The sequence below is a fragment of the Aegilops tauschii genome, chromosome 7 (assembly GCF_002575655.3).
Source record: "Aegilops tauschii subsp. strangulata cultivar AL8/78 chromosome 7, Aet v6.0, whole genome shotgun sequence".
In the NCBI taxonomy this organism is placed as follows: domain Eukaryota; kingdom Viridiplantae; phylum Streptophyta; class Magnoliopsida; order Poales; family Poaceae; genus Aegilops; species Aegilops tauschii.
Window position 1 is genome coordinate 29453029 of NC_053041.3, and position 27036 is coordinate 29480064.

The 27036-nt window shown below is 43.5% G+C and overlaps 3 long non-coding RNA genes across 5 annotated transcripts; 2 read left to right on the forward strand and 1 right to left on the reverse strand.

Annotated features, from left to right (window-relative positions):
• Positions 1-2423: 2423 nt before the first annotated feature.
• On the reverse strand, positions 2424-6346 carry LOC109732461 (uncharacterized). 2 transcript variants are annotated; one of them, XR_012189694.1, is made up of 6 exons: positions 5751-6346; positions 5389-5440; positions 4513-4592; positions 3394-3495; positions 3030-3143; positions 2424-2690 (listed from the first exon to the last, which is right to left on the reverse strand). It is a non-coding gene; the product is annotated as an uncharacterized lncRNA (long non-coding RNA). The 2 variants fall into 2 exon arrangements; XR_005762981.3 differs by having other exon boundaries at positions 2424-3143.
• Positions 6347-6683: 337 nt separating this feature from the next.
• On the forward strand, positions 6684-9022 carry LOC120968126 (uncharacterized). The gene is made up of 2 exons (XR_012189400.1): positions 6684-8638; positions 8725-9022. It is a non-coding gene; the product is annotated as an uncharacterized lncRNA (long non-coding RNA).
• A 5326-nt stretch (positions 9023-14348) lies between these two features.
• LOC120968947 (uncharacterized) lies at positions 14349-16383 on the forward strand. 2 transcript variants are annotated; one of them, XR_005763212.3, is made up of 4 exons: positions 14349-15249; positions 15320-15430; positions 15973-16226; positions 16312-16383. It is a non-coding gene; the product is annotated as an uncharacterized lncRNA (long non-coding RNA). The 2 variants fall into 2 exon arrangements; XR_012188968.1 differs by having other exon boundaries at positions 15237-15430.
• The last annotated feature ends 10653 nt before the right edge of the window (positions 16384-27036 follow it).

A 27036-nucleotide genomic window follows, 5' to 3' on the forward strand; every position in this document is an offset into this window, starting at 1 on the left:
TTCCTCCAAACTTGGCCGACATATCCTCTCGACCGACACATCCTCACCTCCACTTCAGTGGCCATGTTCGTCTTGCCGTCAGCGTTTCCTGCAGAATTGCCCTCCCATCCATCGGCCATGTTCGTCTGTCGGCGGTTCCTGCTGAGTTGCTTCTGCCCTCTGATTTAACCAACAACACCCCATCTATGGATCTCCCTCCAGTATGATTCAACCACAGGTCGCATAAGCCCTTCTTCCGTCAAGATGACAAAGAATCAGCTGACGGCTAGCCTATGTTGGTAAGGAAAATATTTTCTTAGATTAGGATCGTTGTCGTGGAATTGTCACGGCAGATGTCCTCGAGTTAGGACTTAGTCGTGGAGACATCGCAGCTAGGAAGCTTAAAGGGGTTAAACGGGACAAGGAACACAGGGGTTATACTGGTTCGGCCCCTTACGGTGAAGGTAAAAGCCTACGTCCAGTTGAGGTGGTATTGATTATGGTTTCGATGACCAGGGAGCTTAATTGCTATGCCTGGCTCTCGACGAGATCTTACTTGTGCCTAAACCGCCGCCGGGTCGCCCCCTTATATAGAGAGGTTGACGCCCAGTGGCTCTCAGAGTCCCGGCCGGCTCATAAGAGTGTCCGGCTCGGACTCTCAACTATTCTTGCCTTACACTACAAGTTTCACCATAATGGCGGTTATAACTACGGGCCTTAAGCCATCTCCGGGTCTTAAGCCCATTATTGACCCGCCGTCTTCAAGCTTGGTACTGGGCTTCGCATGATGACCATTATGAGTAACCCGGCCCCTCCTGGGCGGGTGACTCTAATGGTTATATCCTCAACAAGCGTGATTCCCTTGATTTGTTTGGATATAACAATCTGACAACGTTTTTCTTATGCATCACAGTTCAAGCAATTTGTTTCTCTGGAATTTTTAGATACATAAAGAACTACTAGAACACAAGGCTTAATTAGCTATTACGTAAACAGTCCCAGACGGTCCAGAGGCAGCAGTAGTTCACACAACAGCCCGCCAACATAGAGCAATAGAGAAGCTAGTTGGGGCGCTACGAGAAACAATGGCATTGCTGCTGGTGCTTATAATCAGGACCAGAACGCAATGCCCATGTTGGCCAGTACTCCGATGACGTGTTCAATGGTGGAAGGGAATCGTACCCGCGAATGGAGATGTGGTTCATGAGTCCATCCATGCCAGTGCATACTCTCCTTTAGCAATCCCACATGTCCCTTAATTTCCTCTTTCAACGCCTGCTACCTTTCCACTCAGTCTTTTCTCTGCACTGCCCGCTGCCGCCTCACCTCAAGCAGGAGGGTTGGACCCTCAACTGATTGATCTATACAAGACTGCCCGATGCACTACCCTAGGTCTGACCATCACCCTCCTACCTTTGGCTCACTGTGGCTATCACGGTCATCATGTTTTTTCTGTACGCGCCTCTCCATTGCAACCGAGGCTTCTATATATCTAGACAATCAGGCTCAGCTCCCAGTTCTCTTTTGTTAAAAATATAGGTATTTGGTTACAGCATTTTATTCCTAATTAGGATGGAAATTTTGTGATTTTAATAATAAATTGGTGAATGTTGGCTGTAATGTAGCTTCAATATTTATCTTCAAACTAACCTGACGGTTATCTATGTGGTTTTTCTATGTTAAAGATGCCAGTCAGATTGTTGTTGTTTCTATCATGTCTGCTGCTACCATGTGCAGTCACTATGCTTGACTTACACCCTTTATTAACCAGTCCGATAAATACTCAATGTGCTTGGTTAGGCTCGGAGTCAATGGGATTAAATGAAGAAAATCTGTGTATAACATTACATATTTAAATCACTACAAGAAATATGTCAAGTTATGACCCTCACTATTGGTCACTGAAAGGTCATTGATTTTCATTTGCGACCTTTTTTTGACCAAAAACAGATGGTCAAAAGCTGGCAGTCGTAAACGGAAATTAACGACCTTCTCTGTGAGAAGGTCATGGAATTCCACCACCAAAACAAACGGTCGTTGATTCCATGACCTTCTGTTTTGGTCGCTAGCTCTCTGCCCAGGCCACGTCGGATCCCACGTGGCAATCTGACGTGGCAAAATTGCGACCAATTGAAAAGGTCAAAAATTAGAATCGGCCTGGTCCAATTGGGTGTTTATATGGGCCGAGCCCATTAATTCAGCCAATTTAGTGTATTTTTTCTGTCAATTTCTGCACGGGCCATACTTCCATATTAGGGGGCCTCGGCCTTTTTTGCAATGTTTTTTTTTATTTTCTGAGGCTTTTTTTGTTTCACTTTTTAAACAGACCAATGCTTGTTGGGTTGTGGCCTTTTTCAGCCCAATTAGTTGTCCAGTATTAGATCTCGGATTTTGAAATAAATGTTTGGACAAAATTGTTTGGGCACAAGACCTCTTTAATCCAGTTACACACACGCATCCGACATTGTTTCATATTCAAATCAGGAAAACTCAATGTCGAATTCAGATCATCCATCATATCACATCACATAACATATCTCCCAGGTTTAGATAACATAACAAAATCATCTCAGGAATACATTTCCTTACACAGGAATTATGGCACATCTGCTACTATCCTAACATGTACGTATATGCACGTGTGCTTGCTTGACCGGCGCATGCATCACTGTAGCAACCAAGCAAGTAGGCATCGTTGACGTCTACTACAGCTTTCCTCGCACCAGAGAAAGAATCAAAACAAAAAATATTAGTAACTTTAAATCAGAAAGTATATCCACATCACCATAAAATAGTCGCAGACCATCACACAGAAGCCAAATACTATGAACTGATGATTAGTAGACACGGACATGATTCAGCTACGTAATGGCTATCACAAGCAAAAGTGACAAGTGTGTAAGCAAGCTGCTAGTGTACACAAGGTGATTGAGCTCCTGCTGTTTAGTACGTATACACGGTAGGCTACTGCTGCTAGTGTTCTAAACCAACAGAGCATGCTATAGGAGCAGAAAATAGGGAGCTAGGGCTAGAAGATGGAGCCGACTCACCGGAGAGCTTGTGGTCGCCGCCGTACACAGCCGCCATCACGCCGGTCGCCTCAAGAAGCACCACCGCGCCGGAGACGGTGCCAGACGTGTGCAAGAGCAGAGCACCTGCTCCATCTGCTCCATCCATTTCCAAATAGAACAAAAACAAAAAATTAGGAAGGGCTGCAAACAAATTAGGAAGGGTTCCACACAGAACCACATAGGAAATGGTTAACGCCAACAGATGCAGCGGGCCTATCAGAAACCACAGAAACTAACATATCATCTGAATATCTGATCGTTTCCAGTGCCGAGGATCTAGCAGTGATCCCGAATTTAGAGCGACTCACGGAGGGGCGGCTGGGCAGGGGGGAGCGCGACTCACAGGTGGGGGTAACCGAGCATGTCGTCGCTTGCCTCGCGCTGGCGGAACTTGTTGGTCGTGTTCGCTGTTATAGTCAAGCAGCAGCCTCTTGTACTCGAAGGCCTATAAAATAAAATGGATAAGTTAGATTGATTACTGTAGGTGCTACACATTTTCTGGAAGAGGCATAAACATGAAATGAAATAGATGTAGTATCATCACTACATGAAAGGAGCATTATACTTGGAAGGAAAAAACAGCATTCTGTCACCAAACAAACACTACTTGACAGGAAACTGTGCATTTCGTCCCTGTATCCATTAGTAGCAGGATAGCAGCAATGATTCACATGGCACGAATAATTCATTATGAGGAAACATGTTACTAGGTATGAAACAAACTATTTACACAGGTAAAATGGACACATGTAGAATACATAGCTTGCTGTAAGCAGGAAACACTAGTGCTCATATATCAAAATCAACGGCAATACTTATGGACGATAGTAACAAGGTTAAACATCGCAGCAAGCACTTGCTAAGATATCATCATTTAGGGGCATTTACATCACCAATGTGGCAAACTGCGAAGCTGGTCTATTTTTCACCAGTTACAAGCATATTCTCGTTTATGCATAACTATAGTCAGCTCTATTTCAAAAACCAGAAGCAAATCAACCGCCCTTCAAAATTTCTGTACTATCTAAGCCAACAAAGATGTCAACTCAAATACTTCTAGAAATCAGTGCCCATACACACTTGTAGGTTGCAGAAACACTAGAGTTTCACCACAACAGTGCACAGACTGCAACAAATGAATAAACAAATTAAACAACATGCCACAATTTCCTCGGTGCCTACAGTACCACTGTGATTCATTGACATTGCCAGGGGCAAGGGAAGCACCCAGCGAGTGTTTCTAATCCAGGTTATTCTTCTAGTTCTCTAGTGTGTCAGCTACAATATTGAGCATTTGAAAAGTGATGTACTGTATGTCTTTTGCTTCTAGTTCTTTGGCCAGTTACAGTATGGGTATTTCAAAAGTATTGTATGTCTAATAACTTCACGGAAACACATTGAACAAGTATGCATCAGGTGAATGAGAGGAAGAATTTTTGGAAATGTACGGTAGAGTACATACTCAGGGTAGTGAAAACTTGGGAACGACCAACACGCGAGCATTGGAATTTGGAAAGTGTAGTGGCCTATTAGAGTTACTACCTGCACGGAAACATTGGGGGTCAGTCTTCAGGTTTGCCTCTAAAAAAACATGGAAGTTGGATTTATAAATAAACAGACTTAACATAAGATCAAGAAAACATGTATGTTTTTTCAAAACCAAAACTTACAATGATGAGAAACATGATTGTCACGCAGTCAACAGGATTGATCCTCATGCATGCGCCACATTTTTTTTTTTTTGAAAGAGAATTCGCTGCGTAGTTGGAACCAAGGAAAATAAGCATATTGCCATACGAAGAGGATAACTATCCTGCAGCAGCAGCATCTGATCTTATCCTACGCACATGGTAGCAACTAGCAACTAATCTTCTGCAGCCTCAAAGGACATTGTCCTAAGTCTTATCCGACTCAGGTGTATATTATGCCAAATTGCCAATACTATATTCTCATTTCTACTGGTTGCAATTGCACCAGCTGGTGACATTGTGGCAGTACACTCGTACTGCCAAAACCCACACCGATGTGATGGAGTACCAAATTAACAGTCCAGCTACAACTACAGAAGAACTATGGTTATCTAAAGCGGCTAAAGGGAACTACAGAAGAACTGTGATGAAGTCCTACTAATTGTTATTAACCTAAGTAGTAGTTATCTAAAGCAGCTAAACTATGGTTCATACTGCTTGCTGCCAGATCCACAAACAATTGCAGAATCGCTTACAGTAGTTAACTAGTTCAATTTTCATTAACCTAACCACCGCAACGAGAGCACAAAAGGTAGGAGGCAACACGCAAACCAGTTCGTCCATAGCCGCGAAGGGAGGGGGGTTCTCACCGCCGGTGACGCTGCCGAGCCGTCCAGATCAACCTCGCCGGAGCTCAGGCTGCTGCAAGGAGAGCACACAACCAACCTTATTAGCTTAGGAATCATGATGGTCGAGATTGACCCATGTAAATAATATAAGATCATTTTTCTAGCAAATATAGTTTGAAAAACATTCTGGAACTGGGATTCTGCATCGCCTGATTGAACAGTGAAGTAGAGAAGTACTATTTCATCAGATATATCAGGATTAAAACAAGTCCTTGAGCAGAGCACATGGCCGCTGTCCCGTGCCGCACCAAACGGCCGCTCGTCGGCTTCTCTCATATCTCATCAACTCGAGGAGTGGGGACGGAGGGAGCGAGGGAGCGTACCATGCGAGCGGTCGAGCAGGGGATCGAGCGGGGAGGCGCTGGCGATCTGCCCAGGCAGGGGCGCGGTCAACGCCCTTGACCCCACGCGCGTGAGTGCGCTGGGTGTCATCCACCCGATGAGGCAGAAGAGCACCAACGCTTGATGCGTCTTGGCGAGGGCGGCGCTTGATGCAGGGGGACTTGATGCGTTCGAGGAGCGACTAGATGCAGTGGAGGAAGACAGCCAGGGAGGTCCGGCGGGCGGCGGGACAGCGGACTTGGGCGGTGGAGCTCGACGCGGCGACGGCTTGGCATGCGCTTCGCGGGGCATGGAGGAACAAGGGCTGACGGAGGTTGAAGACGGTTTCGAGCGGCGCGGACTTGGAACTCCGGCGATGGCTCGACGAGGAAGTCCATGGCGGCCTCCTTGCAAAGAGAAGTACAGAGGGGGTTGAGACTTGAGAGAAAAAAGGAAGAGATAAACAGAGGGAGGAAGAAGAGCGGGGGAACACGGCGACCTGCGCGACTTCGGCCGACGGCTGAGCTGCTCTGGCGAGGCGCGAGGCCGAGGCAGTGGAGGCCAAGGCTGGATCGCGTTGGATCTCCCTCCCTCGGGTTCTTCTTGTTTCCGAGACTTCAGAGCAGGTTACAATATCAATTTTCTCTACTAAGTAATAATTACCTCCACTCGGTGCAGAGAAATGCAAAGGCACTCAAGCACTGAATATGTTGCAATGGACATGACCCCAAAACTTTCTCCCTCTCTTTTATTTGAGTCAAAATTCAGTTTTTTTTTTACATATTTCATTCGCTTAAAAGACCATTTAGATCTTTGTGTTCTCTGCTACTACAAACTGAGGAGCAACTTGACAGCTTTATGCAGCTCGGTCAACTAGGCCGCTGGGACGCTGGGGGAGAAGGACATCGGTGCAGAGCATGGCAAAGCAGAGTACTTGTTGGATCTGAGGGCTTCTGATCCACAGTTCTCCGCATGATCATCCATCAGCATCTAGTGACATTAACACTCAGCCGCATAAGGCTTTCTCCCCACTATAGTTGGAGTTCAAGAGCATAAGGAAGTAATCTGTTGATCAATTACTGTTGCTTGTCACAAAACTCTGAAAAATATTACTGAGTACATCTACAACGAGCTATGCTTGCCATTTAAAAATATGCTTATGTGAGCTGCGTGTCATATCAATTTTTTTATGCAAGAAGATCTTGCGATTTACTTATGATTTATGAACAGAAATTGTTTACTGTGTAACCCCTAAATACGGTAGAAGAGAAACAAATCTTATAAAACTATGCTGAGACGAGTAGTACTTATTTAGTCAAGTGACATGTTAGATAAAATTCCACACCTATTACAACTTATCTGACTTCTGTATTTTTTAATGATAGCTGAACTAGATTGTGTTCCAGGAATACAAAACCATGGATGTTTTCCATTTATTCACTTGGCTATTGGAATTTGATTGATGTCCCCTTCTCCTATTATTAACAACATATACCTACACGGTTCTGTCTGCTGGTTTGCCAAATTATAGACACTTCTTTTGTGGTTCGTGCTTCCGCTTTATACCATGCTTGCCTACATCCGTAGTGTCACTCCTTTATTCTCTTGATGTGCTTTTCCTTTACAAGGAAGAATACACACCATGAGGAAAAGAGAAGTAAAATTGTAGCATATGGCAACTTTATAAATACTAACATGTTTCTGATTCATCATGAGGTCATGTACTGATGGATTGCAAAAAGAAAAAGAAAAATAATGTCAATTGTTTCTATATCACTTTAATTGGCATGGTCCATCTGTAGTGTCGTTCAATTATTAGACCACATTCAATATTATTTTTTGGATGCCTGCAACTTCCAACTAAATAGATCGCCGTATCTATGTCTGATTTGTATTTGTAGTCTACAAACAAGACATCCTAATTATTTGTTCGAACATACTACAGTCTTGTTTTCTCTGCCGTGTCTTCTCCTTTTCTTAATAGTGTCACTGCCTTTGATTTATCTGCTCAGATGTGCTATTTAGAGTTTGATCTGGATATATACTAGCTATTTTATTAGGAGTTGGTGGTAAAGATGAACTAATGGTTGATCCGCCCTGCTGTCCATGCTGCACTTCATGCAAAATCATTGGGTCGGTACTGGGAGTACTTCATTTATGATAGATCTTATGCTTCAAAGCTTCTTTTTATTGTCTAATATGTTTTATTTGCACTAATTTGGTAAATTTATTTTATCTTTTGGCTTAATATGACCCAGGTATTGATATAGTAATATTTTTTTACTTGGTTAATGGCCAAACATACTGCTTCAGTATCTTCCGGTAGGTGCCTCAGAATTATGCAGTTGATCATACCATACTGCTACTTGAATAAAAATTTCTATCTTTGTGTTCTACACTGAAGCTATCATATGAAGTTTAATTATTTTCAGCGTCCATCACCAAAACTACTTTGTTTGTAGTGAAAGGCTTCATAGAATTTCATAGATGTTGCACATATTGAGATTAACCTGTAGATGTATTCATAACCATATAGTAGAGGGGAAGATGCAAACACGACATGTCTTGGCCTCTCAACCTTTTCTGTTATATGTCACGTTTCTATTAATTATTTTGCTTGACATGATTCTTTCAATGGTAACTTTGATTTTCTCTAACAGGTAGGAACAAAAGTATTTTAATGAGCCTAAAAAATCGTAACACATGTAGCTCTTGCTACAGTTGTAAGTTGTGATCCTAAATTTGAACTTGATGGTGCTGAAATTACTAATGAATTCTGGGTAGTGCATGTTGATATGGCACTTGTGAAAACTGAAGATTGGGTACGGAGTCGCAAAAACTGCAATACTCTTGGTAATGCAGATTTGTTTTTGCATCTCAACCTTTGTAAGTGAGTAATATCCTCCCTCTATGACTACTTGCATCATGTCAATGCATTGTGTGTGTTAACAGTTCATTTTGTTTTTTTGTTTGTAGATTCAAAAGATAAATGGATGATTCTATTGGTGTGTGTGGCAAGTATACTACAAGGATGATGATGATGATGTTCCTGTTCATGATGATGAAGACGGATGGTGTCAGTTTTAATTAAGTTGTAGGGATGATGTTCCTCGATTGTGTTTTAGTTACGTTGTAGGGATGTTTATGGATGCTTTTAATTTAAGTTTCGCCGTCAAGAAACATTTAGATTATACTTCCCATTTGGATGATTTTTCTTGTGTAATATGCACTATTGTAATCCAACAGTTTTATTTAATATATGATTTCTTCCTCCCGTGAGTATATTCTCTTGTTTGTCTTTACTGGAAATTCATAATTATCACCATTATGTAAAGCACTAATTTAATTGCTGGCAATATGTATAAAAAATATTAATCATATTATATATGAACCACGTTGCAAATTCTTTGTTGCCAAGCCCTGGAACTTTGTTTCCTATACAATAAGCACCAACACATAGAAGTGTTGCACCAGTCTGTTTTATGTGTTGTATTCTTGCAACGGTCTCTTTTACCAACGATAATATAAGCGTTGCATTATGCGCTAGCAATGCCGGATAAGGCAACGCATCCTAAACCGTTGGTAAACACACTAACAACGCATATATGGTCTTCTAGATACGGAAAAATGCGTTGCTATAGGGGGGTTCCTATTGTAGTGGTCGCCCTTCCTTCCTCTCATTTTTCTCCTCCCACACCCCTCTTTCTTTCCCAATTGGACCGAGCTCTTGAAGCCATGACCACCATCGGAACCTTCTTGGGCGGTCGTCGCCAGCAGCACCGCTGCCGCGGGACGAGTTTCTGCAACAACATGCAAACAACCACTTATTGTAAAATTTTTATTGTTTCGGCAACAAGCCTTTTGTTGCAGAGGAAACGAGCGCAACACTACGTTTGTTGCAAAGGGGCAACTACCAAGTTTATTGTTTTATAGCAAAGGTCTTGTTTCTAAAACATAGGCCATATTTGAAAGAAAAAACAGTTCAACACAAGCGCAACAAGGCTCGTGTTGCAAAACGCCGAGTGAAGCACAAGCCTTGTTGCAATGGTTGATGCACGCTCACGGGAAGAAGATCAGACGGTTGTCCAGTTCGTGATCCTACGGCTACCGAGGCCGCGGATGTTTCTAAACATCACCCGGCCGAAGCATAGCATGCCCCAAATCATATGTGTCAAAGGTGGTAAAAAAAATCTACGACTCAAAACAAAACTACAGATTTTTGGCGCACCGTTGGGCCTTCATGCTGGGCCAGCCACACCAGCGAACAATATGAGTATAACTCAACCCCAAAAGAATATTGCAAGAAACAGAACTTGAACCTGCGACCTCGAAGATTGATGTGGAGTCCAGTGTCCTACTAACAGGACTAACGCATGCTTGTTAAACCTGGGGGTTAGATCCTACTTGATCCTTCGCGCAACCTACGTGTTAGGCTTTTTTTTTTTGAGGGGGATCCGTCTCAGCTAATGCGCCCAACAGGGCCTGAACCTGAGCTCCCTGACGAAAACCTTGTACGGCCCAAGAACTATGTGGTGCAATACGATGACCAATTATTGATGAGACAGCTAATTGTTCACAGACCCAAAAGAAATGTTCACTTTCAAGTTTTGTTCAGTTTTTTTCAAAAAATGTTCACGTTTTCAAACTTTGTTCAAAATTTCAAGATTTGTTCCCATTCCCAAGAAGTGTTCACAGATTGAAAAATGTTCGAGATTCCCAAGAATGTTGGCGTTTTTACAAAAAAAATCGAGGTTTCATTTTTTTCAAAAATTTCAAAATGTTCATGTTTTCAAATTTCTTCAAAATTTCAAAAAACTTTCCCGTTTCCAAAATTATTAACAGATTAAAAAATGCCCAAATTTTTAAAAATGTGTTCAATATTTGAAAATGATCACATTTCAAAAGATAATTCACTTTCTTCAACAAAAAAATACGTTCAAATTTTTCATACATATCTTTTCAATTCTCGGTGGTGCAGTGTGTTCTTTACATATATTGCGCGTTAGCAAATCAACAACAGCTTTTAGTTCTAGCTGCTAATAGTGTGCACTCTGTATTATGAGGTTGCGATTCAGCTCCTTCCTAGCGCACTACAGTTTTCTAATTTTTTCTATCGCGCACTAAAGAAAACATCCTGTTAGCTCGCCCCAGTGGGCCGGCCTAGCCGCGGGACTCCCTATATGACGCCTACGTTCTAACTGTTGGATCTCTTCCACCACAGCGCGCGCGCACCATCATCGTGCTAAAAATAGGATTCCCACCTTGTGGTATTAATGTCATGGATATTTCGTTTAAATAGTCCCACATGGCCGGACATGGAGTATGTGAGCTCGAGCTCACATGCACCCTTTGCTACAGTAAAATCGAAAAACATATTTAAAAAGTTCAAAAAAATCTGGTTTTTTTTTTGCAACAAACATTGATCTGTGTTTCACATGCATTCCAATTTCGTAATGAAATAACATTTGTGGAGGCCTCAGCAAAAAAACAAAATAATGCTTAGAAAACTGTTTTTGGAAGCATTTTGATTGTGGGTTCCGGATAGGAAAACATGCTAAGAAGTTGTGGTGGAGGCTAAGAAGCTGTGGCGCTGTTTGGGAATGGAATTGGTGCGTGGTGGCATGTGTGCATGAAGAAGTTGACTCATGTTTGATTGTGGGTTTTGGATAGGCGAACATGCTAAATTGCGGTGGAGGCTAAGAAGATGCGGTGCTATTTGGGAATGGAATTGGTGCGTAGTGGCATGTGTGCATGAAGAATCTGGCTCGTGTTTGATTGTGGGTTGTGGATAGCCAAACATGCTAAGAAGTTATGGTGTTTCTTGGGAATGGAATCAGTGCATTGTCGCATGTGTGCTTGCGCCAAACTGTCAATCTGGTCAGCTGCACAAATATAATTTCTCCATTTAGTGGTACTAGATTGCAATGACCCCAATCTTGCGGAAGCCTGGGCCCTCGACCGATCCAAGACCCAGACATCATCCAAGAAAGCAAAAAGAACGTTGGAGAGAGCATGTCGAAGGTGTAAGCCATGAGAGACTATCTGCTGAACATAGCGGAGCATGTGCTTGATTTCAAATCGGTGCAATCACAAGGTGAGTGGAGGTACTGAAAGACAGGATTAACCGCAGAGGAGCATCGGCCACCACTGGTTCGACAACATCACCGAGGGCAAGGGCAGTCAGGGAGCCCTGCCAGATTAGGGAGGTAGCAAGGACACCCCCCCCCCCCCCCTCATTGGTGAAGAAGGCATGCGGCGGCGAGCATGCCAGTGGTGGAGGATGGCGTGTACCTATATATTTATAAGCCCACAGATCCAATGCTTTGTAGCCTAGATGGACTTCTGATCTCCCACCTAGTAGTATGAATTAACGAGCTTCAGTGCAGATTCCAATCGGTCCCTTGGATAACCTTTGTAATACTCTTCTCATTTATTTATTTTCTAATCTTCTAAAACGAACTACTCCCTTTGATCCATATTATTTACCGCTCAAACGGATGTATCTAGACATATTTTAGTGCTAGATGCATCCGTTTAAAAGACAAGTAATATGGATCGGAAGGAGTATCTAATAATCCCCGAACCGAACATACCTAATAGGCAGGTTGCCACATTGCTAGTGGGCCCAACCGACGCTCACCTTGTCCCAAACTCCTCTGTGGCTCGATTTTGCTCCCATGCTGCTCGAAGGCATTGCCGTAAGCCAGAGCTCCTCCGCGGCTCGACGCCGCTCTTCCCAGCCGGAGCTCCCAGCCGCCACAATTCCAGAACAAAGTACCAGTGGCGAACGCAAAATCGCTATGAATAGCGGACGGGAGGCTCATCCCTGGTACATTACTTACCGGTGTTGGGTGGCTTTGGCTGCCCGCGGCCGGTGAAACTCTTCAAAATTATTCCCTCCATACACAAATATAAGTCATTTTAGATATTTCATTATGAACCGCATATGTACTTACGTGAGTGAACAAATATACTAAAATGCATCTACATGCATCTGAACGAGAATAGAACGTCTTATACTATATTTTTCATGGAGGGAATATACTATTTATTCTCGATCGAACAGATATTAGGGGCTCGTATTACCATTGGTTTTAATTATTTTAAAAATACTAAAAAAATTGTGCACGCAAACTATTTTTCGCTTTATCAAATTGGGGTTCCTATTTTTTTTTGTTTACCGCCTAGGGCTTCCCGCGTTTCTGCTGGATTATTTTCGCTCCAAGTAATCCTTCCGCGTCTTTTCCCCGCCCCACGGCGCCATCTCCCCACCTCCGGATCGGTTCCAATCTACGCCGGCACCTGCCCCTCCCGTGCGCCGCCCATTCCCACATACGGCGTGGATGCAGCCTCACCCAAGTGCTAACCTCCGCCGCGAGCTCCGGCCTCCGCCGGTGACTTCCTTTTCTCCTCCGCCAACGATCTTGCCAGTTGGAGCCCCGTCGGCGTCCGACTTCCTCGCCGTCGACAAGCTGCGCTCCTCACGGACGTCATCGTCACCGTCACCAAGTTGCATCCATGCCGAGGTCATCCTCTGCCAGAAGCTCCGCCGCGTGTTGTGTCGCTAAACCGTCCACAGGCAGCTCTCGGCACCGTCCAATATTTTCAGACGTCCGCCCCGTCAAGCAGGTGATTCCTTGAATCCTATCTCCTCTATAATTTTAGCATTAAATCAGTGAAAGTAGCCTCCTTCATTTAGGGCATGTTCGGTTCTTGGGGTTTGATTCCCCGAATCAACACCTACGGTTTCAGATTAACCCCTCCTGCGACTCTATTCCCCATGGGGTTTCAGTTTCCAATCCCTGTATAATCTTCCCATTCACCAGGCTGTTCGGTTACAGAAGGGATCAAAGGTGGATTGGCAGTGACAATGCTAAACGGTAATCATCCATGACTAGTAATTTGACAGTGACACACTAGTAATGTGTTATGTGACAGTGAGATGGCATTTTTTCTGCACAAGAAACTACTGAACTAAATGGTCAACAAGTTGCAGTCAGATAAAAAGCTAGTATATAGCCAAGAGCCACACACATTGCAGAGATATCATGGTTTTAGTTAACTTGTACAACGAAATATGCAATTTGTACATCCATATTTTCACCCAACACGTTTTGTTTCTGTGATCCTCTCACAACTGAAATAAATGGCAGTAAACCCTAAACATAGTTCAAGCAACAGGTGCACGCAGACATGCCGACCACTCTGGCGAACCATTTTTTCACTATACAACAAATTCAATCATACAACCTCAGTACCTCTAACCCTGATATATACTGTAATCACTGGCGGAGCTGCGGCAAGGCCAAATTGGCCGTGGCCCGCCCAGGATTAGAGGGAAAAATATATTCTAAGAAGCCTAGTCTCGCATAGCACGCAGCAGACCTGATATAGAGCAACAATGAAGATACAGAGCAAGCATGCAGCACTACAGCAGCCTCGTGTAGCACTCATTCCTCCAAAAGAAAAAGCACGTGGCTGTGGCCTGTGGAGCTCTTTGTGTCCGGCCTCGCCTCAAGGCGTAGCAGTCTATAATAATCCTGAAATTCCTTTACTGTACGCACCTTATCCTTTTACCATATCTAGACCCTTCTCTGTACAATTGTGTTTTCAAACACCTAGATCATATCTGAAAAACTGATGGGTATTTATAATAGCCAAAGACCCTTAACTGCTCATTAAGGAAACTGAATTTGTTGTGGAACATATAAAATAAGCCATTTGGCTTGAACCTACAAAGAGACGACAATCCCTGATTAGCTAAGAAAACAAAAGGTCAATTTTCTTTTGTTTTTTATTGCGTAGTATAGGTAATGTTGGAGAAATGGAGACATTCTATGTGGTCGCTCTACATTCCTTGCATGCTAGTAAGAACATGACTCAAGCTGTATGTATGCAGTTTTCTGCCACTTACAGTTATTTTCCTATTCCATCTCACATGGTTTAGTTGTTTATATAGATAATGCAGTGCAATGCATGACCTTGACATATGCTTATATACACACTTTCCCTTCATTATCTTATCGATTAATTTATGATTTTATCATTGTTTTGGCCAAGATATAATATCAAGTATAATGTAAAAGACTACAAATGAGCTGAGTACGATGCATTTGTTCATGAAGCAAAAATTCTCTGGACAGAAATGGAGAAATAAAATTGTAGCCGTGGGAAGTGATGAAGTTGGTATATCAACATCTCTTTCTCCGAAGATAAAGTGTGGGTATTAATATATTATTATCGTGTTCTTGTTTCAGGTTTAGCAGAAGAGTTGTTGGCAGTGACCTACCACATGTAGAAGCACCTGACAATGTGGATGCTCCACGGAATGTTATGCAGCGGATGCAATAGTTTCTTCACTAGTAAGTTAGCGCTAGTTTTTTCTAATACTTAAAAACAATTGTTCATCATAAGTTGCAGGAATTGCATCCTAGCAATTGTGCGAGAACCAAAGAGGGTTACACCAGATCGTCTTTACTACATGAACACATCATTGCTAAGGTATCAAACAATGTCTGCTTGTACATAAGTTTCTGCTTCGTTGTTAAACAATGCCTTTATTTTGTACAAGTTTACTTACAACCGAAAGGAACCTCAACTATAGAGGCACACATTGAAAAGTTTGATAGGGCTAATCAAGGTGCAGAATCAACCATACCAAGACGAGCAGTTCACTAGCCAGGTATACTCAAACCACATATCAGAAGAAACGTAGTGTCCTGTTTTGTACAAGTAGGGTATTTTTCCTGCTGCTTTTTTTTACAAGCAACATGATATCATCATGGAAATAATTATTTCCAAGATTTTGGTAATACATGTGCTAATACTATTTATTTTCAAAGAACTGCTAATACTAGTTTCACAAAAGAATAAATGGTACTCATGAACTAGTAGCAGCAGCAGTAGCAAGTGACCCTAATGCAACAAAATGAGATAATCATGGAAATCTGTAGTACATGATAAGATGAATTCGCCTCTTTGTCATGGTAATAATATCACTGATGAGCACTATGTAAAATCCTGGAGCTGACATAGAAAAGAGTTCAGTTTAGAAGTGTATATGGTACAACTAGGAACCAGATAGAATCAATATGTACATAATAAGGTTGACGATTTAGTGCATTTGTTATACATGATAAAGACCTGTCAATTATATTCCCTGATTAATGTCTCCATTCATGCATATTCTTACTGAAATAAGTGCGATTTTTCTTGAAATAATAGGGAAAAGATTGAAGTAATTGTTTTCGAAGATCTCGACAAACACAAGTGAAGTCGTGGCCAGAGGAACTTTAGTTAATAAACATACCACATATGTGGTTTGAGGAAGCATGCTTGGAGAGCAATATTTTGGTGTTTCTGTTCATCACAGCATTTCAAATCTTGACGATGAGAGACTTATTAGATTGTATGGAAAGAATCCAATCCAGACAGTAAGGGATACTATTGATTATGTTATTGCTTGGCCTCAATCACATGTAAGTCCACTTCCATACAAGCATCGGGTATGCTTCAATGTCCATTAAGGTATATAATTTATGAAGAATCTTTGTAAATTTTTAGGTCAAAAATACCCGAGCCAATCGCTCCAACAACACTACAAAAACATTCCTACTCCAACACAACCAGAAAACACTAGTATGGTACATCTCTTACAATTCATCAAAGAACATTTCATTGTGCACTAGTCCAAAAGCTTATGTTCATGTAAACCTTTCTTTGTTTCCTTTCTTTTCAGGAAAGCTAAGGCTTTAGAGGACTGCATTGCAGGATCCAGGAGCAGCTGCAGATGGATTAATTTTTAAATGAACAAATATAATGAATTATGTATAGATTTTAGCTTCATAGGAAAACTTGGTTCTAGTTTGTAGGATATTTTCTTATTCATTTGTATCTTTCATATGAATGTCTGATTTGATTCATTTGTGAACTCCGCACACTTTTAATACATGTATTTGTTCGTACTAATTAGTCCACTGGATTTTCTAGTGAGGATGCCTGTGCAAATGGAATTGGTGATGTGAAGCTAGGTTTTCATATAATGACATTTGATCAGACCGCACATGCATATGTGTCATGATAAAGTAATCGAATTAGAAATGATGAAATATAAAGTAAAAATAAACCAAATATTATTTAATGTAAAATAATTCATAGCTGCAGAAAAACTTATGTATATTTAGAAACGAATACAACATCCCTACATAGCGCGTATAAGCATCGGGTCCATGATGAAACCTCTACTCCCGTGGAGACGTGCTTTGAGCGTCTCTAACATAACGTCTCGACATGTATAGAGACGACTTTAACGTCTCAATAAAACGTCCCATGTCTTGTACACACCCTTAGCAAGCGTGTCTACCGGTTTTGAGACGGTCCATGGAAAGACGCTCCAAGGACGCTTTACCAAATCGACTCTACAGTTGCCTAGAGATGAAATACCAAGTCTCTAGCGATGGAATTTGACGTCTCAACATGCAGATTTTCTTGTAGTGTATTGGCGAGCATGAAATTGACGATGTATTCCCACGCGTATTCACGGTGCTTTACGCAGACTCCCAAGAACCCCTCGTGCATGAAGTACTTGTCAGCGACACAGATATGAGGTATCTGATCAACCCCGATGAGGTAGTTCATGTGCAAGGCATAAAGGCGGACAAACGTAAAATCCAGCTTCTTCACGTGAAACATGTCGAATATGTAATCGAATCGAAGGAAGAACTTCTTCGCGGGGAATGTGTCGACGCACGACAATTGACGCGGAACGTTAACCACGTAGAGTGGGTATCCTGGATCTTTCGAGGCGATGAGGCATTTCTCTATCCGCAGCACATCTTCATGAAGTCTCCATAGATCGTCGAATCTGGCCCCTAGCACTGCTTCAGGTAGGATGGGTTGACCGGGGATATGCCATTTTGCCGCACCGGGGATATCTATATGGTCTTGAACCCGAGGCGGCTGAGGCGGCTGGATCATAGAGCAACTTTGTTGTTGCCTTTCCTCGGTCTCTTCCTAGACTTCTTTACTACCGGAAGGTTGTCCATAATACGTTCACACTCTGGAGACGGCAATTCAGGCACTGACTCATGACGCTCAAACCCTAAGTAGGCGCTAGTATTGACATACTATTGAGTGTCATCGTCATCCTCATCCTCATCTATGGCGACGTCACCAGCGACTAATGGAGCCTTTTCCTCACCCCCTCCGCTATCGCCCAGCACGATAGTCGACGCTAATTGGGTAGATGAGGTGTTGATGTTCATACCTAACTGCGTGCTCGTGGGTGTGCTCCCGGCCGCCTCCAAACGAAGCAGACTCTTTGGCCATAACAGGACCCACCCATTGCAACAATCACCAAGCCGCCGCGGGGTCTCGTCGTCATCCCCCAATAGTACCAGACGAGCCAATATCTCGTGGCCTGGTTTGACATTGGCCACGGAAACCTTGAAGACGTGCGGGGGGATCAGCCGGCTGTGGAACAATGGTTCCTTCTGCTTCATTATCGTCACCTTCCCCACGTCCACCTTCTGGTCACCAATGGTGTACAATATGGTGCACGGGGTTTTGTCGGCCTGCAAAGAAAAGTATGCGACGTGAGACATCCGAAAGGCAAGGAAAACAGGAGATTATACATTTATTGAAGGGGGCCGGTGTGACAGATACCGTGAGGGCGTCGAGCTTAGCCAAAGACGAAGCACCGCCGAGCACGTCCGGTGCGGGAGCCGGTGCGGGAGCAGGTGCGGGAGCCGGTGCGGGAGCAGGTGCAGCTGCAGGTGCTGGTGCAACGCTAGTCGAGCTGCTCCCCAAGAATTCAGCAAGGGGAATGTCTGCTGCATTTTTTTTCTGGATTTTGCCTGCTCCAATTGAAAACGGCCGAACCAAGGTAGTAGGCATATCTACAAGCACCTGTTTTGCGACAGCTACCGCTGTCGCGACTGTCTCAGACGATTTCTTCTCAACTGCAATCTCAACCTTCTTGTCGATGTTTTCTTCAGTTAACCTCCGTCTTTCCTTTCTCTCCTCCGTGGTCTCACGGTAGTACTTCTTCCACGTGGCGCCGTCTCCGACACCGTGCACACGTCCATACGACGGTCGAGTCTCCACCGGGAGCCCTTTCAATATGTTCAACGCCCGGTTGAATGGAGTGTCCCACTTGGGCCTCGGCAACGCCTCAGATGGCGAGTTGCTTTCGGCCGCAATCCTGTGCTGCTCTCTCTGCAAAAGGCACAAGGATCATTCACAAATATGACTAACGTGCAGTCGAATTGATCAGAAACTAAAATTAGCAGCAGTCTCATGAACTCCGTCGTGACCGCGTTCGTCTTGAAAACCTTCTTCACTGGGTCTCAACGGTGCCGGGCCCTGAGGACGTCACACTCCTGCGGGACGGTGAACTCCGCCAAGGGGTCTGGGATGCCCAGACTCGCGGCTTCCGCGTCCTCCTTGGCCCATATAGACCTCTTCCTGCCGTAACCGCGACTTCCGAGGTGGTGGGACCCACTGTTCCTCTGTTGAAGCCCCTTCATGTACTTCGACTTTTTTTGGCAGCTTTGGCCTCGCAAGCCGCCTTGAATATTTGAAAGTGCTCTGCCGTGATTGTCGGATTATCCTTTACAATCTCGGAGTAGGGTTCCTTTTTGTTGACGATCCGATATTTCACCCTTGATTTCCAGGCGGCCAACGCGCCGCTAAACTTGGTCATGGCGTGTTTGTTTATCTTCTTCATTGCCGGGTCCTTATCTGGATCTTTATAATCCTTTTCATTCCGGCCCGGGAACAAGAATATCTGGTGCAGCTTCTTTAGGAGGGAGGGCCTCATATTATCTATCTTCTGTAGTTTCTCATCGTTGATGGTGGTGGTTGTCCGTATGATGCAGCCTATTTGATTGCCGTAGCACGCGCGCGCTTCCTCGGGCGGGTTTGGCTCAAAATTTTCGTCGTCCACCTCCGCGACCACCAGTCTAGTAGTCCTAAGCTTGTTAGGAAGCCGTTGCCTCTTTGCTTTCGGTTCTATACCGGCTCCGCTAGTCTCGGTGCCAGTCTCAGTCTCAGCGCCGGTCTCGATGCCGGTCTCAGTCTCAGCACCGGTCTGCATGTCGGTCTCAGTCCCCGATGCGACCGGTGGGCCCAGCAACAACATCCGTTGATCGTCGGCAAGGCTCAAAAATTCGTCTGCCACCAGGTAGACGTTGTCGCAATCACCAGAACCCTGTCCTTCATCGTTGCTAGCCATGTTTCCTACGATTAAATCTAGTCAATTAATTCTAGACCTAATAAAATGAATAATAACATAAAAAAGGCCTATGCTTTGCAGGAACGCTGACTCTTTCCCTGTGTGGCAAATCTCGGGCACTCGATATGTCCTAGTTTGTAGCACAAGTCATGCCGAAATTCACGGAAAATTTCGGCATGACTTTTGCTAAAAAGTGGACAAATCGAGAACCTGAAATTTGCCGGAACGGAAATGAATCAACACTCCGGCAAAACATAGGCCACTTGGCTTAATTCCCTGAAAACAGTGTTCAAATATCCATCTTCGACACCGCAACACATGTCCAAATATACGTGTCCAAATTTCACAAGCTAATTCAAAAACTAAGTGTAGAAGAAAATTCATTTAACTACTAAGCAAACAAAATCCAGTTAACTTTAGTGCTCTATAATGATGAAAGGAAACTACTAATTTCATTCATTTAGGTTATTCATTTAACGTCACCTAATTAGCCTACTGTACCACTACTACTAGCAGCACTACTAACCTAATTAACCTAGCAAAACCCTACTGCCCTAACTAGAAAACATCTAATTAACATCTACTAGTACCACTACTGCCCTAACCTAATTAACATCTACTAGTATCACTATATACTACAAGCAGCACTGCTACAACATTTTCTTCATTTTTTTCTTTTAAAAAAAACATCTATGAAAACAAAAACCCTAATTAAACCCTACTGCCCTAACTAACTTTTGCTGTAAACCAATTTTTTTGCTATAAACTAATTTTTGCTCCAACATCTACTACTTAACATCTTTTGCTCTAAACTAATTTTTTTTCTATAAACTAACTTTTGCTCTACTAATTTTTGCTCTAAAATGCAGAGAGAGAGAGGAGTGGTGGGGGGAGGGGTGGGGGCTTACAGAGAGGGGAGAGACGGTGGCGGGGAGGTGCTCGGCGACGGAGGCAGGGGCGGGGAGGGCGGGCTCGGGCACGGGCAGCGGCGGTCCTGGGCGGGCTCGGGCGGCGATGAGGTCGAGGGCCACCGCGGTGAGGTCGAGGGCGGCGACGGTGAGGTCGAGGGCGGCCTCGGGCGGCGGCGGTGAGGCTGAGGGCGGCCTCGGGCGGCGACTGTGAGGATGAGGGCGGCCTCGGGGGGAGACAGTGAGGTTGCGGGCGTCCACGCCGGCAGGAGACGGCGGCGAAGTGGGGAGACAGCGAATTGGGGAGACGGCGGCGAAGTGGGGCAAGTGATTTGGGGGAGAAGTCGTGGGGGGAGGGAAACCGCTGGTTAAGTGACACATAACGGTAGCGCGTTTCTGAAAACGCGCTATATCTAAGTTAGCTACAACGCATTTTCAGAAACGCGCTACTGCTATGCCTTTCTCCTTTTTCCCTTTTTTCATTTATTTTTGTTTACATTTTATTTTTTTCCTTTCTTCTTTTTCTATTTCTTTCATTTTCATTTACTTTTCTACTTGTTTTTCATTTTATTTTCTTTTCGTTAGCAGTAGCGCCTTACACATAAACGCGCTGCTACAACAATATTAGCGGCAGCGCTATTTCTAAAAGAGCGCTACTACTAGCCTATCGGCTTAGTGGTGGGAATTTGAGTAGTAGCGCTTTTACAACGGGACGTGCTACTGCTATATATGTATCTGCAGCGCGGTTATTCCGCACGCGCTACTGCTGTGTAGCAGTAGCGCGCTTTTTAACAAGCGCTACTGCTAAAGTTCTGTGTATAAGGTTTTCCCTAGTAGTGTATACCCATATCTGCTCAAATCATCTGTGAAGGTCAGAAAATAACGATACCCGCCGCGAGCCTCAATATTCATCGGACCACATACATCAGTATGTAGGATTTCCAAAAAAACTGTTGCTGGCTCCATTGTTCCGGAGAACGGAGTTTTAGTCATCTTGCTCAGGAGGCATGGTTCGCAAGTACCAAGTGATTCATAATCAAGTGATTCCAAAAGTCCATCAGAATGGAGTTTCTTCATGCGCTTTACACCAATATGACCCAAACGGCAGTGCCACAAATAAGTTGCACTATCATTATCAACTCTGCATCTTTTGGCTTCAATATTATGAATATGTGTATCACTACTATCGAGACTCAACAAAAATAGACCATTCTTCAAGGGTGCATGACCATAAAAGATATTACTCATATAAATAGAACGACCATTATTCTCAGATTTAAATGAATAACCGTCTTGCATCAAACAAGATCCAGATATAATGTTCAGGCTTAACGCTGGCACCAAATAACAATTATTCAGGTCTAAAACTAATCCCGAAGGTAGATGTAGAGCTAGCGTGCCGACGGCGATCGCATCGACTTTGGAACCATTTCCCACGCACATCGTCACCTCGTCCTTAGCCAATCTTCGCTTAATCTGTAGTCCCTGTTTCAATTTGCAAATATTAGCAACAGAACCAGTATCAAATACCCAGGCACTACTGCGAGCATTAGTAAGGTACACATCAATAACATGTATATCACATATACCTTTGCTCACCTTGCCATCCTTCTTATCCGCCAAATACTTGGGGCAGTTCCGCTTCCAGTGACCATTCCCTTTGCAGTAGAAGCACTCAGTCTCAGGCTTAGGTCCAGACTAGGGATTCTTCACTTGAGCAGCATCTTGCTTGCTGTTCTTCTTGAATTTCCCCTTCTTTCAATTACCCTTTTTCTTGAAACTGGTGGTCTTATTGACTGATGTCTACTACGCAACCTTCTTCTTGTAGACGTTGTTGGGCCTCCAAGTGCAGAGGTTTGTAGGACAGTAGCAAATTTCCCTCAAGTGGATGACCTAAGTTTTATCAATCCGTAGGAGGCGTAGGATGAAGATGCTATCTCTCAAGCCAACCTGCAACCAAATAACAAAAAGTCTCTTGTGTCCCCAACACACCCAATACATGGTAAATTGTATAGATGCACTAGTTCGGCCAAGATATGGTGATACAAGTGCAATATGGATGGTAGATATAGGTTTTTGTAATCTGAAAATATAAAAACAGCAAGGTAACTAGTAATAAAAGTGAGCATAAATGGTATTGCAATGCGTTTAAACAAGGCCTAAGGTTCATACTTTCACTAGTGCAAGTTCTCTCAACAATAATAACATAATTGGATCATATCACTATCCCTCAACATGGAACAAAGAGTCACTCCAAAGTCACTAATAGCGGAGAAAAAACGAAAAGATTATTGTAGGGTACGGAACCACCTCAAAGTTATTCTTTCTGATCGATCTATTCAAGAGTCCGTAGTAAAATAACACGAAGCTATTCTTTCCGTTCGATCTATCCTAGAGTTCGTACTAGAATAACACCTTAAGACACAAATCAACCAAAACCCTAATGTCACCTAGATACTCCAATGTCACCTCAAGTATCCACGGGTATGATTATACGATATGCATTAAACAATCTCAGGTTCATCTATTCAACCAACACAAAGTACTTCAAAGAGTGCCCCAAAGTTTCTACCGGAGAATCAAGACGTAAACGTGTGCCAACCCCTATGCATATGTTCACAAGGTCACTGAACCCGCAAGTTGATCACCAAAACATACATCAAGTAGATCACGTGAATATCCCATTGTCACCATAGATAAGCACATGCAAGACATACATCAAGTGTTCTCAAATCCTTAAAGACTCAATCCGATAAGATAACTTCAAAGGGAAACTCAATCCATTACAAGAGAGTAGAGGGGGAGAAACATCATAAGATCCAACTATAATAGCAAAGCACGTGATACATCAAGATCATGCCAAACCAAGAACACGAGAGAGAGAGAGAGAGAGAGAGAGAGAGAGAGAGATCGAACACATAGCTACTGGTACATACCCTCAACCCCGAGGGTGAACTACTCCCTCCTCGTCATGGAGATCACCGGGATGACGAAGATAGCCACCAGTGCGGGATCCCCCGTCCGGCAGGGTGCCGAAACAGGGTCCCAGTTTGTTTTTGGTGGCTATAGAGGCTTTCAGCGGCGGAACTCCCGATCTAGGTTATTTTTTGGAGGTTTCTGTATTTATAGGAATTTTTGGCATAGGTCTCACGTCAGGGGGGCCTCAGAGTCGTCCACAAGATATGGGGCCACGCCCAGGGGGGTAGGGCGCGCCTCCCACCCTCGTGGACAGCCCGAGACTCTTCTGTCCCAACTCTTTTACTCCGGGGGCTTCTTTTGGTCCATAAAAAATCATCAAAAATTGGCACGTCAATTGGACTCCGTTTCGTATTCCTTTTCTGTAAAACTTAAAAACAAGGAAAAAAACAGAAACTGGCACTGGGCTCTAGGTTAATAGGTTAGTCCCAAAAATCATACAAAATAGCATATAAAACATCCTAGATGGATAATATAATAGCATGGAACAATCAAAAATTATAGATACGTTGGAGACGTATCAAGCATCCCCAAGCTTAATTCCTGCTCGTCCTCGAGTAGGTAAATGATAAAAATAGAATTTTTGATGTGGAGTGCTACCTAACATAATTATCAATGTAATTTTCTTTATTGTGGCATGAATATACAGATCCATAAGATTCAAGACAAAAGTTTAATATTGACATAAAAATAATAATACTTCAAGCATACTAACCAAGCAATTATGTCTTCTCAAAATAATATAGCCAAAGAAAGCTCATCCCTCCAAAATCATATAGTTTGGCCATGCTTAATTTTCATCACACAAAATGCTCCCATCATGCACAACCCTGATGGCAAGCCAAGCAATTGTTTCATACTTTAGTATTCTCAAACTTTTTCAACTTTCACGCAATATATGAGCACGAGCCATGGACTTACCACTATGGGTGGAATAGAATATGATGACGGAGGTTGTGTGGAGAAGACAAAAAGGGAGAAAGTCTCACATTGACGCGGCTAATAACCGGGCTATGGAGATGCCCATCAATTGATGTCAATGCGAGGAGTAGGGATTGCCATGCAACGGATGCACTAGAGCTATTAATATATGAAAGATGAACAAAAGAAACTAAGTGGGTGTGCATCCAACTTGCTTGCTCACGAAGACCTAGGGCATTTGAGGAAGCCCATTGTTGGAATATACAAGCCAAGTTTTATAATGAAAAATTCCCACTAGTATACGAAAGTGACAAAATAAGAGACTATCTATCATGAAGATCATGGTGCTACTTTGAAGCACAAGTGTGGAAAAAGGATAGTAGCATTGTCCCTTCTCTCTTTTTTTGTGCCTTCCTTTTTTTATTTGACCTTTTTTTTGCCTTTCTTTTTTTATTTGGCCTTTCTCTTTTTTCACGAGACAATGCTCTAATAATGATGATCATCACACTTCTATTTATTTACAACTCAAGGATTACAACTCAATACTAGAACAAAATATGATTCTATATGAGTGCCTCCGGCGGTGTACCGGGATGGGCAATGACTCAAGAGTGACATGTATGAAAAATGAATGGTGGCCTTGCCACAAATAGGATGTCAACTACATGATCATGCAAGGCAATATGACAATGATGAAACGTGTCATAATAAATGAAACGGTGGAAAGTTGCATGGCAATATATCTCGGAATGGCTATGGAAATGCCATAAATAGGTAGGTATGGTGGCTGTTTTGAGGAACATATAAGGAGGTTTATGTGTGATAGAGCTATCATATCACGGGGTTTGGATGCACCGGCGAAGTTTGCACCAACTCACCAGGTGAGAAAGGGCAATGCACGGTACCGAAGAGGCTAGCAATGGTGGAGAGGTGAGAGTGCGTATAATCCATGGACTTGACATTAGTCATAATGAACTCACATACTTAGAGCAACTCTAGCAGACCCCGCAAAAATACGACCCGCAAAACGCGTTTGCGGTTTCACGAAGATCGCGTTTGCGGGTCAAAAACATGCGCGGCCGAGAAAAACTCTTATCTAAACCTGCATAATTTGAAAAATTACTTTCGCGGGAGAAATTGCACAAACATAGTTCATCACATACTACATAGTTCATCACATGTTCAACAAACTACAAGCATAGCTATACTACATACTATGTTAAACTAGTACTAGGGGGGCGGATCTGACGGCGGCGAGGTCGCGGTAACTAGACGACGCCGTGGAGGTGCCGGACGCTCAATCCTCCTCGCCGGAGCTGCACAGATCGATGTACTTCTCCGCCTGCTCCGCGCCGATGCGGCGCCACTCGTCAGCCTTCTCGTTGGCGGCGACCGCCTGCCGCCTCTCGAGGGCTTCGAGCTCCTCGGCGTGACGCCGACGCTCCTCCTCCTCGTGCACGCTCCGCTCGGCGATGGCGGCGGCGAAGTCCGCGACGTAGTCCTCGGGCCCGATGACTCCGCGGCAGCCGAGCGGAGCGGGCTCCTCGGGCTCCCCCTTTACCGGGACGAAGGCGAACGGCGTTGGCGGCTCCGGCTGAAGGAAATATGCCCTAGAGGCAATAATAAAGTATTATATATTTCCTTATATCATGATAAATGTTTATTATTCATGCTAGAATTGTATTAACCGGAAACATAAAACATGTGTGAATACATAGACAAACAGAGTGTCACTAGTATGCCTCTACTTGACTAGCTCGTTAATCAAAGATGGTTATGTTTCCTAGCCATAGACATGAGTTGTCATTTGATTAACAGGATCACGTCATTAGGATAATGACGTGATTGACATGACCCATTACGTTAGCTTAGCACCCGATCGTTTAGTATGTTGCTATTGCTTTCTTCATGACTTATACATGTTCCTATGACTATGAGATTATGCAACTCCCGTTTACCGGAGGAACACTTTGTGTGCTACCAAACGTCACAACGTAACTGGGTGATTATAAAGGTGCTCTACAGGTGTCTCCAAAGGTACTTGTTGGGTTGGCGTATTTCGAGATTAGGATTTGTCACTCCGATTGTCGGAGAGGTATCTCTGGGCCCACTCGGTAATGCACATCACTATAAGCCTTGCAAGCATTGTGACTAATGAGTTAGTTGCGGGATGATGTATTACGGAACGAGTAAAGAGACTTGCCGGTAACGAGACTGAACTAGGTATCGAGATACCGACGATCGAATCTC